We start from the raw sequence: 6,000 nt of genomic DNA, 5'->3' as shown, positions 1-6,000 counted from the left end.
AGCTTGGGGTCAATGTGGCAATGACTAGATGCTCTGGTGCTCTTTCCTGGAACAGGGGTGGAGAGTGGAAGCAAAGGCATGTGGGTGCCAACAACTAAGACTTCAGCACTTCAGATCTATGTTAAAGGAGTGGTCTGGGGACATACGGTGCTAAGCCTCTCTACCTCCCAGAGACCCCCAAACAGCATTTGGGTGGTTTAGAAGTGAGTAGCTAGTGGACTGGCCTTGCCTAGGCAGGTGTTCAGGTATGATGAGGGCTCTGACCACGTGATCAAAAAATCAGATAAGGTTTTTCCATCAACACTATCAAGAAATTTGATTCAATCATCCAGTAAATCGAAGAGGCAACGTGAAAACAGGGCATTACTGGTGAGGAGGTCGGGGGTTTCCTTATAAGGTAGCTTGTCCTATTTCCCAGGGTAAGATGGCCCAGCTAAGGCTGAGCTGAAGGATGCTGCCTGGTGTATGGTAATTTTCCCTGATAGGTATTGCCCCTAAGTACAGGCTGACTTAGGTTTAGGTTAGTGATGTGGGCTGGGCACTGGGTCAGCCTCCATTTTGTGGGTCCTGATATAGGAATAAACTTTATTGAGCTCAAATTGATGAAGCACTTACTATGTGTCAGGCGCTGTGCTAGGAAATAGCAGTGCACTGTCTCTTTTTTTTTTGTGGTACGCGGGCCTCTCACTGCTGTGGCCTCTCCCGCTGCAGAGCACAGGCTCCGGACGCGCAGGCTCAGCGGCCATGGCTCACGGGCCCAGCCGCTCCGCGGCGCGTGGGATCTTCCTGGACCGAGGCACGAACCCATGTCCCCTGCATCGTCAGGCGGACTCTCAACCACTGCACCACCAGGGAAGCCCTGGACTGTCTCCTAACGTGGGATTTTCCTGCTATAATCCCTCTCTTCTTAGATTCCGTTAGAACCTAAGAACTATTTTGGCGAAGGCCACTTGTTTTAGGTTGGGTTCTCTCAGAAGCGGACTTTAAGCCTAGGATTTTTGTAGAAGTGAATTATTTAAGGAAGGGCCCCCAGAGGAAACCAGAAAGGGTACAGGGGAGGGAGGAGAGCAAGCCAAATAAGTCTGGGATTTCAGGTGAAGTCCCAGACTGTCTGATTACCTGAGGAGCTCTGGGGGGTAAAACTTCAGAGTTTGTACCACATCAGAACAAAGGAAAGGAGTTGGGCTTCTGTATGCTCACACCAGGCAGCTATTGGCTATGGGCCTTCCGTGGGAGGTGTAAAACTCTCACTACTCCCAGCTCTCAGTACTAGAGACATGGCTCAAGAACCCAATGGAAATTCTCTGAATGTTGCAGGTGTAAGCCATTAGCAGCAGAGCAGACAGAGCTGGGGGCTAGTATGTAAGCAAGGCACCAACAGTGCGTACTACACCCCACCAGTGCCGGAGGTTGTAGACAGGACATAAAGAAGGAAAGAGCACCCAGAGTCTTGTTACTCACAGTGTGGTCCTCAGAACAGCAGCATAAGGGCTCTAGATTCATAACACAAGATCCTTCACCATAATGAAAAAATAATCGTTTCTTCATAGCATCCAAAAAACCAGTTTTGCTTAAATTTCTCCAATTGACTCCTACTTTTCTCCTTTTGTAGTTAGTTAATTTAAATCTGAATTCAAATATGGCCCACAAATTGCATTAAGATATATCTCTTCTCCCTTTCAATCTAGATTTCTCTTTTTTTGTCCGTGAAATATACTTTTTGAAGGAAATTAGTGATTTGTACACATATTCTCCCATGAAATTCAATAGTTTTGCTGATTACATTCTTTCGTGCTATTTCCTTTAAGCATCATTTTAACTCATGGATTTTCATGTATTTGAAATGCATTACTTTTTATTTTTTTAATTTTTTAATTTTTTTGCGGTACGTGGGCCTCTCACTGTTGTGGCCTCTCCCGTTGCGGAGCACAGGCTCCGGACGCGGAGGCTCAGCGGCCATGGCTCACGGGCCCAGCCGCTCCGCGGCACGTGGGACCCTCCCGGACCGGGGCACGAACCATGTCGCCTGCATTGGCAGGCGGACTCTCAACCACTGTGCCACCAGGGAAGCCCCTACTTTTTTTTCATACTCTAATTGCCTTATTTTTGGCCAGTGGGAGCTTTTTCAAGCTGGCTTCTTGGTCCTTTTCACATGACCCTAGTAGTCTTTAATGGTCTCTTTGCTTTCTGGTATGACAATTATGTTCCAGATTCATCTTGTATATGTCCTGCCCCAGATATGGAATTAATTATTTTTTAAGTAGCCCTAGTCCTCTTTAGAGGCAAAATTTTTTGAAGTTACTAAAGGAGAATATCTTTCTGACTTTGAGATAGAAAGTTTTCCTTAAAAACACACAAAACACTAAGTATGTAAGAAAGTAGAGATAGATTTAATAGTGCTAAGACATCTTAAAATTTTTTTAAAAGGCAAATTAGAACATTTTTGCAACATATATAACTGAAAATATGTATAAAGAACTCCGATAAGTCAATAAAAGAAAGACAAATAAAAACAGAAAAAAATGCCACCCTAAATTCTGCCCCACAAAAAATTTTCTTATAAGCATTTCACAGAACAGGAAAGCTACATCATCATAATATTATGAAAAAATGTTCAACCTCTTCGGCCATCAGGGAAGCGCAAGTTATGACATACCATTTTTTAATAAGCTAGATATTCAAAAATTGAGAAATTTGACAACATCAAGTGCTGGAGAGGTATGTCTTAGAGATGTCTTTGTACAGTGTTGGTGAGAATATATCTTAGAAAATCACACCAGAAAACAAACACTAGAAACAAACTAAATATGTATTGACAGGAGAATGGATAATTTGTGATACTTCAATTCACTCAGTGGAGTAGCAATGAAAAAGTGGACCATCCCTATGAGAAACAACCTGGATGAAATGTAAAATGCAACAACCAAGATCCAGAAGACTGGATAGAATATGTAACATTTTTGTGACTTATTTGGTGTTGTTTTGTACACACCATAGAGAAACTCTTGCATTTCCCGTGTACATGTGAAGAGTTTCTCTAGAGCAGGAGTCAGCAAACTATAGTACATGGCCCATCACCTGGTTTTGCTTTTTTTTTTTGGTGGTACGTGGGCCTCTCACTGTTGTGGCCTCTCCCGCTGTGGAGCACAGGCTCCGGACGCGCAGGCTCAGCGGCCATGGCTCACGGGCCCAGCCGCTCCGCGGCATGTGGGATCTTCCCGGACCGGGGCACGAACCCGTGTCCCCTGCATCAGCAGGCAGACTCTCAACCGCTGCACCACCAGGGAAGCCCCATCACCTGTTTTTTAAGTTAAATCGTATTTGAACATGGGTGAGCCCACTTGTTTATCTCTGCTCTCCCACCGCAACAGCAGAGTAGTGGTGACAGAGACCACAGGCTCACAGAGACTAAAATATTTAGAGACTCTCCAGCTCTTTCATGAGTTTGCTGACCTGTAACAGGGAAGAGCCAAATCTGACTACATGTTGGGTCTGTTTCTTTTACTTTAACCGCTGCTTTCTGCTGCTTTTGTTCACTAAAAAGATACTTACTGTCTATACACAATGGCTTGCCTCGGGGAACCCTGCCCCTCTGCCTGAATGTTAAACCAAGGTGCCTTTGTACATTCTGACCCTGTTCACCTGTGGATGGCTGCAAGAAAGAAGAAATTAATGGCCATTTCTGGGGACACTGGCAAATCTTATGGCCTTCTTACTGTACTTCCTCATCTCCTCCCCCTCTCTGTTCTATAAAAGAAACTGGCATCCAAACCCCAAAACATGGTTTTTTGGAGACATTAGTCTCCCATCTTCTCAGTCTGCTGGTTTCAAAGTTGTATTCCCTGCCTCAACACTTCATCTGATTTATTGGCCTGTCGTGCGGCGGGCAGAGCGAGCTCGGACTCGGTAACAGACCCCCACTCTAGAGTATATACAAGATAATGCCAAATTTGTATAAAGCTCACATATAAGCTAAACCCCACACCCTATTATTTGGTCGGACTTTTATGTGATAAAGGCATAAAACTAAAACAAGGGAATGATGACTATAAATTCAGAATAGTGTTTTCTTCAGGTAGGATGGAAAGGCAAAGAATGGGAGGGGGAGGAAGCCATAGTGAATGAAAGCTAATGGCAATATTCCCATCTATGTATTAAATATTATATTAGAAATATAGCAAGTGAAAAAGACAAAAAGAAGTAATCCACGAGAATTTCTCAGGATCGAATGACATAAGCTTCCAGGTTACAAGGGCCTACTGAATACCAGGAAAATGGATAAAAGTAAGCCCACCCCAAGGCAAATCATCGTGGAATTTCAGAGCTGTTGGAACTCATGAGTATCATTATATTTTAATTGCCTGTGTCAGACATTGGAAATGCTGGATATGTGTGCAACTTTCCACATTGATGTGATAAAAAGGAAGAGGATCCTACTTCAAGATTATGATGCCATATTAGAAAGTCATGAAACATAATTTCAATATGAGTCACAGATACAGGCTAAGATGTCATGACTCCTTATCAGGAAAGTGTGATGACCAAACATTCTTCCTTGATCTTGGAGCTCTCCAAAAAATTTTTGTAATGGGCCTTATGTGCCTGTGTCGAGGCAAACAGGAATTGGTTATGAAATAAGAGTTTATAACTACTATAGAAAAGTTAAATTATTCTACTCAATCGCATGTCCTGTTTGTCTGTGAAAAGATGAAGCAGAACTTTCATATTAAGGCAGCAAGCACGTGAGTGCAAGCTTTGAAATTACCAAGAAATATGATTAAAATAGTGTTGGAAGTGTGATAAGAAAAAATTTTTTAAAAAATCACTGAGACATAGTATACTTTGGGAGATATTCATTCCTTTGACTTCAGATAAGCAAGTGCTCCAAAGGGACAGATTCAGTAACTAGAGCCATATGTCAGGAAAAAAAAAAATAAGTCATCACAAGTCCAGACCTGATGGAAATCTGAGATGTCTGATCTTTGTACGAGCTCACTAGCTTATTCTCTTCAGTGTCTAATACATCAATCATTTATTTCTTTCCATGAAGCCAATAGTCTTGCCAATCCCATGTAATCTATAACCTGAATTGTGTTTAGCAGCATCTTCAAATATTCTTTTTTCCATTAAAAGTTTTACTCATTTCTGTTTGGAGTCAAGTGCCCAATATAAAACTTGGAAAACTGAGGCAGATGGAGTAGGCTTTTTCCCTTGTTTCTGTGGCCTTGACCCTTATCATCTTCTTTTAGCTCTTTGCCTCCTTCCTTTGCACTTGATACTTCCTCACTGCTTAGAACTCTTGGGGTCCCAGATTCACCCAAATTCTGGAGTAGAGGAGATATTTCCCCTGCCACAGGCCTGATCCCCTCCGTGCCTATTGCACAAGATCAAGGTGTCTGTTCCTTCGCCTACCTGCCCCTGAACTTCCCTGAGCTCCTAGACCCAGGATCACAACATTCACCTCCTATCCAGTTCATGGGATTCACTCTTAACTACTCTCTGTCCTGGAAGATAAAGTTTTCTATTGTCATAGTGAAAGGGAAGAGAAGGAAACCCACACTTTGAGTCATTCAGTGGTGCTAGGGAAGATCAACATTGCGATACAAAAGTTTATTTTCAGTTTAGTTCAAAAAACATTAAGTAGGCATCGCCAATGAGCACATATTATACCAAGTTTAAAAAATGAGATACCCAATTTCTGCTCCCAAGAACCTTATTGGGGAAACAAATATGTAAAGATAGCACTTTAATACAATTTCTAAGCACATAGTAGAGGTAAAAGTGATAGTAATCATTAGTTTTGAGTACTTACTCAAAATTATGGCTATTATGATATTACAATAAAGTCTGGCTATTATGATAAAGTCTAGAGTCTTTAATGTGGGTGGAGAGGAAGGCAGGGGCCAGATAAGAGATGGTCTTGGACACAAGTGAACCCAGTTAGGGCTTTATCCTGTATTTAATGGGGACTCATTGAAGAATTTTAAGAGTCATGGCTGG

This window comes from Neophocaena asiaeorientalis, unplaced genomic scaffold (assembly GCF_003031525.2).
Source record: "Neophocaena asiaeorientalis asiaeorientalis breed wild unplaced genomic scaffold, Neophocaena_asiaeorientalis_V1.1 scaffold124, whole genome shotgun sequence".
Taxonomy (NCBI): domain Eukaryota; kingdom Metazoa; phylum Chordata; class Mammalia; order Artiodactyla; family Phocoenidae; genus Neophocaena; species Neophocaena asiaeorientalis.
This window is presented reverse-complemented; position numbering follows the sequence as displayed.